Source organism: Ochotona curzoniae, unplaced genomic scaffold, assembly GCF_017591425.1.
Source record: "Ochotona curzoniae isolate NIBS_2020 unplaced genomic scaffold, NIBS_Ocur_1.0 contig_4220, whole genome shotgun sequence".
Lineage (NCBI taxonomy): Eukaryota > Metazoa > Chordata > Mammalia > Lagomorpha > Ochotonidae > Ochotona > Ochotona curzoniae.
In genome coordinates this window covers 133,948-149,398 of record NW_024466175.1, presented here as the reverse complement: position 1 = coordinate 149,398, position 15,451 = coordinate 133,948, and positions in this window count along the sequence as shown.

The window sequence follows — 15,451 nt, the reverse complement described above, 5'->3', positions numbered from 1 at the left end:
ATATAATTTCCGCTGACCTTGGTTGGTGAAGTGTGTCTCTTCTAGACAATAAATAGATGAGTTTTGCTTTTTAATCCAGTCTACTAATCTTTGATTGAGCTTAATCTATTTACATTCACGTTTTAATATGTATGGATGGTACTTTGGTCCTGTCATTTTAGGAATGGGTTGTTCATTGGTTTAGTCTTCTGTTGTTATTTTACTGCGATGTTCTTCCCATTTGCCTTTGGTTTTGGTAGGTGCTATTCCTCTTCTCTGTCAAGAGAACATCTTGAAGTATCATTTGTAGGACAGGTTTGGAAGAGGCAAATTCTTTTAACTTTTCTTTACTCTGCAAGAATTTTATTTCATTTTCAAAGACAAAAAAAGCTTTGCTGGATATGTTTTCCTGGGCCGACAATTCTTTTCTTTTAGAATCTGGAATATGTCACTCCATTCTCTTCTGGCCTGTAGAGTTTCCTGTGAGCGAGCTCCTGTGAGTTTAATTGGCATTCCTTTATATGTCAATTGATTTTTTTTCATGTGCACATTTAAGGATCTTTTCCTTATGTTCTATTGAAGAGAGCTTGATAATCATATGTCTTGGTGAAGATTGCTTTTGATCAAGCCTGTTGGGAGTTCTGTGCCCCTCTGGATGTTGTTTTCCAATTCTTTCTCTAGATTAGGGAACTTTTCCTTGAGTATTTGATTAAATATATTTGTAAAACCAGTTTCTCTTTCTGTACCTTCTGGGACTGCCATAACTCTTATATTAGGCCTCTTAATAGTGTCTTTCAATTCTTGAATACGTTTTTCATCCTGATCCAGCTCTGCTTCCAGCTTTTTGTTTGCTTCCCCCTGGTGACAGGAAATATCTTCCAATTCTGACATTCTTTCTTCTGCTTGCTTCATTCTACTTTGGAATGACTCTCCACTGCACTTTTAATTTGCTCTACTGTGTTTGTCATTTCTGATATATCAGCCTTGATTTGCTTTATTGCTTCCTTAAATTCTTTGAACTCTTGCATGTGCTTCTCATTGTTCATCAGAGTTCTTGATCTGCTGGCCATCAGATCTCAGGGCTACCCAGACCTGTCCCGGGTTGAACCCGTAGAATGCCACGCTGATGCAGGTCACTGAGTCAGAAGTGAGTTCACTCCCAGCTCAGCATATGCTCAGTCCTTTCCCTTGCCTTTGCCTCCTTCAGCAAAATGGTGCCCAGTTCATGGAGTATCAGTCACTGCAACACCACACCATTGTGCCCACTGCTTTCCTGTCTGTCAGTTTCCAGGTTCCCCTCTGCTGTTGTTCTGTCCTCTCCTATTTCCTGGAATGGGTCTTCTCTGCTTCATTCTGATTAAATATTTCTCTGTCCGTTTAAACGTGTCCTTACCCAATTCTGCCACCTTGATTCTCAATTTTTTTTTTTTTTAATGGAACACAAGGAAGAAGGGCGAATGGGCAGGAAGGAGAAAGCCATAAGTGTCTGTGTTGTGCAATATTTGAACTTCTCTCACCTTATATAACTAATTTAAAATATAAAAAGAAAACATACAAGAAAATACATATAAATTAAAATTCAATTGTGTGTAGAATGCTGAAAGTTAATATATCACTGGAGGTCGCAATCAGATGGGCAAATTTCTTTAATATATACCTAAATTCAAACATTTATACAATAATCTCTCAGCACTCTCTCTCTCCTTTGACATGAATTTTCAAATGTGCTTCAATTCAAGACATGTTGAAATATGAAAACCCTATTTAGAATTATGGATAATTGATAGATTTTAGCATTTAATAAGCTGAATTATAAGTCATGACGAAATATTCATTTTCATTGTCTCTGCCAACCAGAGTAATTGCAAAACTACCCTTTCAGTGGAGTAAATGCCCGATTCACCCACACATGGCAGAATTTTTATGTCAGTCCATTATTACCTTTGGGTCCTTTTTCTTTCTTTCTTTCTTTCTTTTTTTTTTTTGGCCTACCTTCACAGATGTGTTCTTTTAGATGAAATATCCTGAGATAAAAATGTATTATTTTATGATTACTCTTTTGAATAGTGTTTTTATGTTCAACAAAAATGATAATGTTGAAGTACTTCATCCAAAACAAATTTTTTTAAAAAAATTATAAATTACACAATAATGGGAGAAGCAAACACAATCAAATGAACAAACAAAACGAACCAGAAGCTTAAACCTTGTTTGGACTGGAGAATAGATTGCAGCATCAACCACTCTTTTGTACTGAATTTCTCTTTGATTCTTGTTCCTTTTGATTCATTACCATGCAGGAGCCAAAGAGATCATTAATAAGTGCAAATTCGATGATATCATTCGGGAAGACTTCTTGTTGTTCTTGGCAGAGCTCAAAGCCCTTCAGCAGCCTTTAAATGTGTAAACACCACAGTACAATCCATGAGTAGACTCGCTTTCCAGGACTGAATCATTCAGCCTCTTGATTACTGAAGGCTCACAGCTCTCTCATCCCAGAAACAACTTTTATCCAGGGATAACCGGCATCCAAATATGGGCCAATGGCAGGATATACTAAGGCCTGGGTCCCTTACATCAGTGTGCAACAGCACTGAAGGGTCATTACGGCTCTTAATACTTTATTCTGAATTTTCTAGTGAAACATCGTACTTAAAAAAAACCTCCCTGCTTTATAGTTAACACTGTAGTTTAAAAAAAAAAAACAACACAGCCCTGCTTCTTATCACCTTACATTTGCTATTCTCTAGTTCATATCCTAACCCAATCTGCACTTCAGAGGGTTTTTTGTTTTGCTTTGTTTTGTTTTTTTCTTCTAGGAATGCATGTGAAAACATCACTATCTCCCCAGGATTTTCTCTTTCAATCTCATTCTCTCTTCCCATCCCCTTCATCACTCTCTTTCCAGGAAATGCATTCTCCATCCCATCTCAGTGTCTGCATCAACTGTTGGCACTGTACATATTACTTGACACATTTAGTTTTTTTTGTAAACACAGAAGGCATTCTAAAATAGAGATTCTGAAACTTGATTTTGCCTGCAAATCACATTGAACTTGCTAACATGCATATTAAGATTTTTCTTTCTACATTCTGTACTTCTAATGTCAGCTCCCAGGTCACATTGGTCCACTCTGTGGCCAACACTCTAGTATCAAGATTTTACAAATTCTCTTAAGATTCCCTGAACCCGCACTAGTTTAACAGGGGACAGCAGCATAGATGTGAAAATCAAAGACTCCAAAGTCATGCAGAACTGGCTTCAAGTTATAGCTCTGGGATTCATAACATTATGTTCAGGCTTCTGTTTGCTCATTTACAAAACGGTGCTGATTTCTGAGTATTACTTTGAGGAAGAAATAACAGCTAGAGCACCAAACTCAGTGCCAAATTTATAACCTTCAAAATCTGTCAGGTCTATAACTCCAAATGAACATTCTATGCAGGAATGTGAAGGATGTTATTACCGGTTAGTTGATTTGGCACGGCCAGTGACCTCACCTGTGAACTACACAAGTGGTGCAGGTTTGCAGAGAAGAAATCAGGACAGAGAGGGGACAGTGACGACATAGAAATGAAAGGGGGGAGGGGGAACATGACTGCCTGGAATTTTCATGTCATTTTGTAAGTAAATAAGTGCCCAAATCCTAGCCACTAGCTCTTCTGTGGCTTTTGTGCTATCTTAATCTGGGAAGTGGGGAAGGAAATCACCCATATGAGGGAATCCATCCTGTTATTCCTCTCCTGTGTGCTCTTTGTGCTTCATAACTCTGGCCTCAACGCATGCCTAAAACTCACTCTGGACTTGGTCCTACCAAGTGACTGATCAAAACAACTTATAGTCCCCAGAGATAGCATTAAAAAGGACTCAACGCCTTTAACAGGTTTCCTTTGATTCAGAGCAAAGGAGCCATCTCAACAGGCAACACTACTTGTCTTCTCTCAGCAGGGATGGTGGAAAGCAGCTGCTGCCGTACAAGTCGGCGTGTTGACAAAGGGACAAAGAGAAAGATCTTGGAGTTGCAAACGATAAACAGGCAAATAGCAAATGACATTCATTCTATTTCAGCCAAGAGCAAGCACAGAGGGCCTGGAGAGGCAAGGCCACACTCAGGGCAACTGAATGCAGGTGAAGCTATGAGAAGCAGCCAGCTAACAATAAGAACAAGCACACTGTCAGGGAGGCGCAGAGCTATAGCAAATCTGAGTTAAAAAGTCTGCTTGTCACTGGTGAAAGGAGCTTGACATGGAGGACACATTTTAGAAAAAAAAACCAGCTTTCAAAGCACAAAGGAGAAAATGCTTGGCATTTAGCTTTGCTGGTTCCAAGTCCTGTTTGCTCTTTAATAGATTCCGTTGAGATTAATGTTTTAGTTTTCCGTTTGGAATAATGTGTTCCTTGTCCTAAATGAGTGAAGTTTTCTTATGCTCCTACCTGCAACTCAACCTCATTTCCAGCTTCCTTTGATGTTAAATATGGCCAAAGGACAGGGGTCAAGCCACTAGAACTTGAGCAGAAGGCCTACTCTGGTACCAGGCCTGACCCTGCCCCAGGCATTCTATTGCACAGCCCTTTTTTTGTTTTGACTGAGGAATAGAAACTATTGGTAAAAGGTACTGCATGCTTAGCCATTTAAATATTGGTACTGTATGCTTAAAACACAGCTTTACCTAGGTATATTGCAGCAGGAATACAGAGGACAGTCTAACTTAGTTCCAGGAAATGGAGGAAGGCAATTCAAACGTGAAGAGTGAAGATACTTAGTGAAATATAAGCCAGAGTAGCTGTTTGTAGAGTAGACAAGGGAGAAGGGGGGAGAATTCTGGAAGGATGCAACAACAAACTCAAGGAAAAGGCCTCACTCAACAGAAGAGGTTGTTTCAGAAACCATATTTCAGTACGATTAGAGTATTAAACGGCAGGCAAGATTTGGAAGCAGCAAGGGGAAGGTGTACCACTTTGGAACAGGAGTGAGTAAAACTACAGCTTATGGACCAAATCTAGTCTAGTGCTTGTTTTTAAACTGTCTATGAACTCATAATGGTTTTCATATATTTTTAAATTGTTGGAGAGAATCAAAACAAGTCTATTTTGTTACACATGAAAATTACATGAAATTCAAATTTCAGTGCCAATAAAATAAAGTTTTAGTGGAATCCAGTCATGATTATTTATTTACATATTGTCCACAGCCGGTTTTGCACTATATTGGCAGAGGTAAACGGCTGTGGCAGAGGCCGCTGGGTCCATCCATAAGACCCACGATATTCATCGTTTGTCTCTTTACAGAAAGTTTCCAACCTCTGCTTGGGACCCTGAACTTTATCTGTATGATGGACTGTATTATTACTCCCTTTCTTCACTTCTTGAATCCATACTCTGTCATGTGGCTTTGAATTTCATATCACATAGTAGAGTGTAGTTTTCTGCTTTCTTGATACTGGGCCTGGCCATGTCACTTGCTATGACCAAAGAACTATGGGAGAAAACAGTGTTGCAAGGAACAGTGAAAGCAGAAATAAGATATTTTTTGCTCTTCCCAGTTGTTTTTCTGTCAATTTCACAGCACAAGGATGAAGGAAGGTGGATCCAGGCCACCTCAGTTGAACCTCAGATTCAAAGTCTGAAGCATAGCCACCCCAGCTAATAAGTGCCTACTGTTACACGCTAGTGAACTTTGGAGTGATATGTTAATCAGTAATGATGTCATGTAGCTACTGAGAAAACTACCACACATATTTCCACATAACTAATTGTTAAAATTATCATCAGAAGTTGCTGAGACCTAAAACTAATGTATCTTTAAAAGATTTATTTTTATTGGAAAGGCAGATATACAGAGAGGAGGAGGAGAGACAGAGAGGAAGGTCTTCTGTCCAATGGTTCACTCCCCAAGCGGCTGCAACAGCTGGAGTTGTGCCAATTAGAAGCCAGGAGCCAGGAGCCTTTTCCAGCTCTCTCATGCGGGTGCAGGGTCCCAAAGCTTTGGGCCGTCCTCAACTGCTTTCCCAGGCCACAGGCAGGGAGCTGGATGGGAAGTGGAGCTGCTGGGATTAGAACCAGTGCCCATATGGGATCCTGGCACATTCAAGGTGAGGACTTTAGCCGCTAAGCTATCGTGCCAGGCCCAAAACTGATGTATCTTATATTACTCACATAGAAATCCAATATGAAAGCAAACTTTAAATGAACCTAGACAGAAAGCTCTTGGATTTTCTCCTTTTACGAATTGATTAATGCCCCTAATAATCCTTTGCAAATGGTAAAAGGCTGTAATACATGCCTAAAAATTTATTTTTATTATTTATGCTATAGTTGATTTTTGTTTAGGCATACTTCTATGTCAAATTTTTATGACCTTCCATGTCTTTTTAAAAGGACATTTCCCTCCCCATCATCCAAGGTGCATTATCTATGAGTGTAATAATCTTGACTTGATACCCTAGGTTATTCTGGAATACGAATAATTTTCTGAAATATCTAATGAGATAAGATAAAACATCCTAAGCACCGCTCCCAGGGCCCTTGGTTAATGCCTATGTGGGTTGTCATGGCGACTGGGAAAAGAAAAGAGATCAGCGAAGAGATTAACGAACACATTTTCATGCTGACCTGTAAAACCTTTGAGAACATATGCTTCTCAGAAATAAACTCAGGAAGTTGCATCATTCATTAATGTGGCTCCTTGCTTATCACAAGGTCTATAAAATCTCCACATTCTATAAGCTGGGATTGCTTATTCTTTCATCTAAGAGTGCTAGTGTTCATGAATCAGAGAAGCAGCACCCTAGGTAAGCTAATATTAATACTTAAAAAATTGAAATTGGCTTATATACTTGTTACCACTGTGTTCTCACCACAAAAAATTATAGCAAGTGAGATTGGTTCTAATCATACCCAAAGCAATTAATTACAATCTCTAGGGGGAAATAGACATAAATTTCTTTTAATGTTCCTTGATGAATCCAACATACAATATAAGAACCACTGTTGCAATCCTCATTTTTAGTAATCCAGAATTCTGCTAATCATGGTAGAATTCAGAAACAAAGAATCAGTCCGGTGTGATAGCGTAGTGGTTAAAGTCCTCGCCTTGCACCCGCCAGGATCCCATATGGGCACTGGTTCTAATCCCGGCAGCCCCGCTTCCCATCCAGCTCCCTGCCTGTGGCCTGGGAAAGCAGTCGAGGACGGCCCAAAGCCTTGGGACCCTGCACCCGCATGAGAGAGCTGGAAAAGGCTCCTGGCTCCTGGCTTCTAATTGGCACAACTCCAGCTGTTGCAGCCGCTTGGGGAGTGAACCATTGGACAGAAGATCTTACTCTCTGTCTCTCCTCCTCCTCTCTGTATATCTGCCTTTCCAATAAAAATAAAAAATAAACCTTTTTAAAAAAGAGGCAAATAATCATCCTATTTTTGGAGAGGGACACATTTAGACTAGTTTGATGCATGTACCCCTAATCCCTTCAGATATAATCATTTTTGGCCCGGCACAATGTCTCAGTGGCTAAATGTTTTCCTTGCAAACATCAGGTTCCCGTATGGGTGTTAATTCACATCCCAGCTGCTTCACTTCCCATACAGCTCCCTGCCTGTGACTTAGGAAAGCCACAGAGGACGGCCCAAAGCTTGGGAACCTATTCCTGCATGGGAGACCCAAGAAGAGGTTCCTGGCTCCTGGCTTTGGATTAGCTCAGCTCCACCCCATTGCAGACACTTGGGGAGTGAGCCAGCAGATGAAAGATCTGTCTCTCCTTCTTTCTGTGGATCTGCCTTTCTAATAAAAATAAGTAAATTTCAGAAAACAAAACAAAAAGATACTTTCAGTTTCAAAGAAATGGATAATCTAAAATATTTAACACAAAAGGAACAGTTTCCATCTTATAAATAAAGTATTCAATGGCAATATCCTCTTTGTCTGTATTCCAGAAGCACCTGGGACTATGTGATTTCCTTTAGCATTCAGCCCCAAGAAAAAATGTTTATTCCCTTCAATTATGAGATTATGGTCAGCCCTTGCTCTGATGAGATCAACTTAGACTGTCTGGCCCTTCATCTACATATTTACCTATCACTAGCTATTTGGCCTGGAGATTATCTTGTGTTCATTAATTTGGAATGAGATTCCAATCTATTTCTGAACCAGTTTCTTGGGTAAATTTTTTTGTTTAAGTCAATTAGGATTCACTGCTAGTCTGGAGGAAGGATAATTCCATCCAGAAAATATGGCTAAGCAATCATAAGATAGTTTGGATATTGTTAAGAAGGGAGAAGTATGGGCTAGCTACTAGTCAGGCAATCAACTAATATCTACTAAAAAATAGGGGGAGAAGGTACTTTAGATGATATTTTTGCTTCTTACTGGTATTCCCAAGTCATGAGCAATATAGACAAATGATGGGTCTGATAATGTCTCAAGTTTTGGATTTCTTCTCTTCCGTTCTAGAGAGAAACAAATGTTTTCCAATCAGTCATCCAGAATATTCCATGAATCAAGACTCCTTCTTTGCGTATCTGAAGGAGTAGATTCCACTTCTCCACTTAAAAGCAGTGGATACTGCTTCTCTCCTGGGGAAGACAGTAAATTGCCCTTCTGTAAACAATGAGCCACGCCCCAGTGTTGGTAATAGAATACAGCAGCTATTCTCCTTGTTGGGGTGAGGATAGCTCCTTCAGAAACATAAAATTTATACATTTCTAGAGATTCATCTCTTGGTTGAGGTAGTCCACAGTCAAAACACAAACACTGCTTGGATTTATCCTTTAAAACAGTAACATTCATCAGCCCTTAAGTGTTGAAGGTCAAAGAGGACCACTCACAAACTAATTTTCAAATTTAATTGCATATTAGAATTTCCATCAGACTAATTAAGTCAGAATCTCTGAGGGTGAGACCGGCATGAATATTTTTAGACCTTTGTGGTGACTTTACTGTACAATATAGATGGAGACCTGAAGTACAACCTAATGAAGGCTTTTGGAAGACTTAGGGTGAGTGAAGCAGCAAGAAGGCTTTGGGGGCTGTCGGGTAAAGCAGGTGGTTGAGACTAGAATATAGTTGGAACAAAAGCATGTAGTAGAAATAATCTACTCCACCCCCCAAATTTAAAAATATCCACCTTCACAACTCAGTCTAGGTTTATGTAACAGCTATAGCCACTGAAATGATGTGTCAATATGCTCTTCTGAGTCTTTAAGGCTCCACAAAGTCCTTGAGGACCTTTTGCAAATATAGAATACGCTTCAGCAGGTCAGGAATCAGTCGTAAGATTTCACATCTCTAACGTTCTCTGAGCTGTAGCTGCTGCTGCTTTGCAGATGACACTTTCGGTAGCACTTACAGAATATATTGAGGGACTCCCACATTTACCCCTGTGGTGTCAAAGTTATTTTGAGCAGAAAACACATGAGTTCCTGGAATCTCTTACCTACAAATGGAGCCTCCTAAAAGAACTCAGATTTCAACTGTCATAAATGCTTGGCTTAGGGATCACTCATTGGAGAGAAGTCAGCATCACTCTATACCTCAGGTATTCTCCTAAGCGCCCATCTCTCTCCCTCAAACAACATTCATTTTCCTAGAATTGCCTTTCTTCTCTCTTTGTTCCTATTAAAATGGGGTAGTGTGCATTAGTGTATATGATAGTACACACTCCCACCCTGATTCTAAACGCCTCTGAATCACATTTTTTCTTTTCCGTGAATGCCCATTTGTACATATGTGAAGAACCATCTGTCTTTCCTCTTGCTAATATGTCTATCGCCATTTCAGCTTAAAGGTTCCCTAACAAACAAGAGGTAAGAGGAAATTTTTCCTACCGAATAGTTTGGGGACAGGAACAGCTGGGACTCCTCCGTCTTTCTGGAGACTATAGCTGAGATTTCTTCAAGTCTCAGCCAGCTGGTGAAAGAACACTTTTTCGAAGTGAATAGGCAAATCCGGTCAGGGTCGGGCAGAATGAGGGCAATAAAAACTTCTCTTTGCCTTTACTTTCTAAAATTAGATTAGTGAGAGACAACACTGAGAGAGGAATGAGTCCTTTAGTTATGATATGACTGCTGAGTGACTTTGATTTTAGAAGACTCAGAGATTTTGTCCCTGCCGATTTTGTTCTGTGTACTAAAATCTTGCCTCGGATCTAGAACACTGTGCATTCTTTCTCTTTGTAGCTTTCTTCCTTGTAAAGGTGCATAAACCACTAGGCTTATACCTGCAAGTTACCAGCCATCAGATGGAGCAGCCCTGAACATTTGTAGTTGATTGGGCTGAACTGTAGGAGCCTGGCCATCCCATCTGCAGCTGTTTAAGTGACCCATATTCAAACTTCAGAGGGATCAACTTTTCTTTTCCTTCTTTCCTTGACTTCCTGTGGCATTGGTAATATTTTTTTTTTACTTGCATTTTTATGTTTATCTTTGGAAATGACTTTTGGATCATGGAGATTGCATTATCTGTAATCTGTGTGGATATATCTTGCGTCCAATGTTACACCATTAAAAAAGGATCACTGCTTATAAAGTGTATGTCAAAAGACAAAATTACAATAATTGCGAAGATCCTAATCGGCTTTTTATTTGCAGTTCTAGAATTGAGTGACATCTCATTCTGTGGAAATATTGTTTCAGTTTTTTTCTTTACAAAATTAAGATAAGAGACTTTTTTTTTTAATTACACTGACTCTTGACTTCTCTCCCTCTCTGAATCTCTTTCAAATAACTGCTTTTTTCAGCCAATTCTCAAATAAGTGAGCAGTCAAAAAGCCATAAGGATTTTATAATTTTTTTTCTCTTTTAACTTATTTATTTGCAAGACAGAGAAACAGAAAGAAATATATAGAGCTCTCTCATCAGTTGGTCCACTGCCTCAAATCACTGCAACAGCTGAGAGTAGGCCAGATGCGAGAACATAATCATGGTTTCTGATGTGGGCAGCAGGGAACCAAATACATGAGCCATGATCGGCCACTTCCCAGAGTGCATTATGGCAAGAAACTAGAGTCACAACAGGGACTTGGACCAGAACCCAGGCACTCTGATGTGGGTGTGCCAGTTGGCATCTACACCAAAAACCTGCATGTGGAATCTCCTGAAGTTTTGAAAACTTGCCCATTTCAAAGGTCAGTGATAGCAGGAGCACTCAGCATACTTGACTCCATTTTAATTCTGCCTGTTCTTCTGGTTCTTGGTGCAGGTGGCCTCCCATAACATTCAGCTCATAAATAGAAAGATTCGTTGGTTTTGAGTCACATTTTAAAACAGACATCCCTTTAAAGCTTCTAAATGTTTGCTTCTGGTTTACAGGAAAGAGTGGAATACTGAAGTGAGTAGTCGTTGCTTGTCTTTTCAAATCCCAATAATACAATATCTGGCTCACAAACAGAGCACTCCTACCTTAAACCAAAGGTCTTTTTTTTTTTTTTTCTGAATACAAACCTGATTTTCCCATTTTACATGTAAATTTCAATAAGGTATTGTGTGGCTGGAATAGCTCAGTTGGGAGAGCATTAGACTGAAGAAGAAAATTTAAATAAGACATTGAAAATTAACAGATAGTATACTTGTTAACTATTAAACTTTATCTGTCCCATTAGCCAGGCAAGCACGTCTACTCACAATGAAAATTTTGTAGTTTCATTTGTACTCTTCAAGCCATATTTCACTGTTAATATAGCTTTTTTAATTTAGTAATGCTGAGTATTTGAATAGTCATGTATTTACAGATGAAGCCTTGAAGGTGAGAAAGAATAGCATTTGAAACTATATGCACTTTTTAGTAGGGTGTCATATCTACCTTAGCACAAATGATTCACGCAATGAAAACAAATAGAATGGGTGAGTGTTTAGAATAACTGTTAAGATGCCAGTTAGGATGTACACACTTGCAGAGCTGGCATGATAGCCTGGTGGCTAAATCCTTGTCTTACACATGCCAGGATCCCATATGGGCACCAGTTCATGTCCTGGCTGTTCCCTGCCTGTGGCCTGGGAAAGTAGCAGAGGACGGCCCAAAGTCTTGGGACCCTGCACCCACGTGGGAGACTCAGAAGAAGCTCCTGGCTCCTGATTGTCTCAGATCCAGCCATTGCAGTTACTTGGGAAATGAACCAGAGGATGGAAGATCTTTCTCTCTGTCTCTCCTTTCTGTAAAATCTACCTTTCTAATAAAAAAAAATATTTTAAAAATGCACATTTCCCATACTGGAGTACTTGGATCCAAGTCCCAGCTCTAGCACCTAACTGCAGCAGACCCTGGGAAACAGTAGCAACAGCTCAAGAAACAGGATTCCTCCAAGAGACTCAATACAGAGACTGCTAGTTATACGATAGTTTGGTAGAGTGGCGGGGTACAAAATAAATGAACAAAAATCAACAGCCATAGTGTACGAAACAGACCCAAGATGTAAAAAAAAAAAAAACTAACCAACATGGTACCATTCAAAATAACAGAGAAGAAAATGAAGTATCTAGGAATACACCTAACTAAAAATGTAGAAGACCTCTTTGAAAAAAACTACAAAAAATTTTAAAAAGAAATTAAAGAAGACCTCAAAAATTGGAGAAACATGCCATGTTCCTGCATAGGTAAAAATCAATATTATCAAAATGTCCATACTATCAAATGCAATCCCAATCAAATTACCCAAAACAGTCTTCATAGAACTGGAAAAAAAATGATACAAGGGTTCATTGGGAAACACAAAAAGACACAAATAGCTAGAACCATATTGAAGAATAGGGATTTAACAGGGGGGATTACAATTCCACAGCTCTAGACATACTATGTGGCGGTGGATATTAAAACAGCCTGGTACTGGCACAAAGACAGAGAGGAGGATCAATGGAATAGAATAGAAGCAACAGAAGGAAACCCACACAGATACAGCCACATAATCTTTGACAAAAAAAAAAACAGATGACAATCCAGGGAATTGGGAAGGCCTCTTCAATAAATGCTGTTGGGACAACTGGCTGATAGCCTGCAGAAACAAGAAGATAGACCCACATCTCTCACCATACACTAAGATCAAATCTAAATGGATAAAAGACTTAAACCTACACCCAGAAACCTTCAAACTTTTGGAAGAAAATGTAGGAAACACACTACAAGATTTAGGTGTAGGCCCTGACTTCCTAAAAAGGACTCCAAAGGCAATAGCAATCAAGACCAAAATAAACAAATGGAACCTCATCAAACTAAGAAGCTTCTGTACAGCAAGGGAAACAATCGACAAAGTAAAAAAGCAACCCACAGAATAGGAGATCTTTGCACACTACATAGGAGATAAGGGGCTAATTTCCAGAACATACAAAGATCTCCAGAACAACCAAAACACCAAAATAAACAAACCACTCAAGAAATGGGCAGACACTTTACAAAGGAACAAACCCAAATGGCATATGAAAAAAAAAATGCTCTAACTCTTTGGCAATAAGGGAAATCTAAATCAAGATATCAACGAGGTACCACCTAACGCCAGTAGGATTGGCCAACATATAAAGAAACACCAACAACACTTCCTGGCGAGGATGTGAGGAAAAGGGAACCCTACTCCACTGCTGGTGGAGCTGCAAATTGGTACAGCCTTTATGGAAATCAGTCTGGAGAGCACTCAAACAACTCAAAATCTGCATACCATATGACCCAGCAATAGCTCTCCTAGGAATATATCCAAAACACCTGTTTTACGACAAACCAACATGCATCCCTATGTTCATTGCAGCACAATCAGTAATTGCAAAAACATGGAAGCAACCGAAATGCCCATCAACAGCAGAAGATTGGATAAGAAAGCTTTGGTTCATCTACTCCATGGAATACTACTCAGCTATTAAAAACAAAACAAAACAAAACAAACAACAACAACAACAACAAAATGAAATGCATTTCTTCATGGCCAAATGGGCCCAATTGGAAATGACTATGCTAAGGGAAATGAGCCACTCCCAAAAGGTTAGATGCCACATGTTTGCCTTAATTTAAGATGGAATGATGTCAATGTGAAAAATAGTACCTGTAAATTGTAACATTATTACACATTCAGACAGCCTGTATCACACACAGTAAGATATTGTGATATTACCAAATGAACCAACAATCAATGAGAGACAGACTGCTTATGATCTACATCAAAGAACTAAAAGCCTGATATGCTTTTAATACCCTGTATTATTCCGTAATGTGTCGGGAGAGCAGAGAAATCTTCCACCTTCTTAGAATGTGTGAGGAAGATGTGAAGTATAACCTATCAAGATTGTAACAGGTAACTTGGAGACAGCAGACTCGACTCTGCATTAAACATTTATTTTTAATTGTTTATTGTCACCTGCATATGCACAGAGCGGGGGAGACCCCAGAGTGGAGCAGGAGGACAGTAGGAGACTTGTATCCCAACCCTGGAGACTCCCGGATCCTCACCTAGGACTATCAGTGTGGGCACCAAGGACTACATCCCAACTGCCAAGGAGACCACGGGGAATTGGAGTGCCCTCGTAGGCTGAGAACTCTGAGGTCATCCATTCCCTGTCAGATCTCCCATACGGGATGGAAGAAGCCCAGATCCTTCCTCGCAGGATCTAATGTCATCGGAACAACAGCCAGGAGCCCTGAGCGATCCTCAGAAACAGAACAGTAAACTTCCGTTGGGATTTGGGAGAGGAGCTTTCTCTGGTCCTTACTTAGTTCCAACTTTGGGTCCCCACCCTCTCTTGCAATGACCATCGGGGTTGCTATGGAAACCCCCCCTGCCCCAAATTAGATCATATAGACAGAGACCAATAAGGAAAGCTTAGAACAGACAGGAAACTGCTTGGACTCCCATATTCCTTACCAGGTAGGACACAGAGATTAGTCACTCCTCACTAAGGTATGAAAGATTTCTCTGCACACCCCTCCTAAAACTGTTCTGCTCCTCAATTGTTAACATACAGCTTGTTTGAGGTCTAAGCCTGTTTAGACTATCCTAAAATTTGCCAAGTTCAGTAAAAAATCATGCTTAAATACTATAAGCTGCTAAATACAAAAATGAAAATAGACACAAGACAGCTGATTAGTACGCTATAGCCATTTTAAGGTGTATAGCAGCCAGTTGTGTATAAACTAAAATTGAAATTTCAACAAAGTAGCCATAGGATGTGGTTAAGAACTTGCATTTTCTGGGCCCGGCGACGTGGCCTAGTGGCTAAAGTCCTCGTCTTGAATGCGCCGGGATCCCATATGGACGCCGGTTCTAATCCCATCCAGCTCCCTGCTTGTGGCCTGGGAAAGCAGTCGAGGACGGCCCAAAGCCTCGGGACCCTGTACCCGTGTGGGAGACCCAGAAGAAGTTCCTGGATCCTGGCTTCGGATTGGCATAGTATTGGCCATTGTGCTCACTTGGGGAGTGAATCATCGGACGGAAGATCTTCCTCTCTGTCTCCTCCTCTCTGTGTATCTGACTTTCCAATAAATAAATTAAAAAGCCTTTAAAAAAA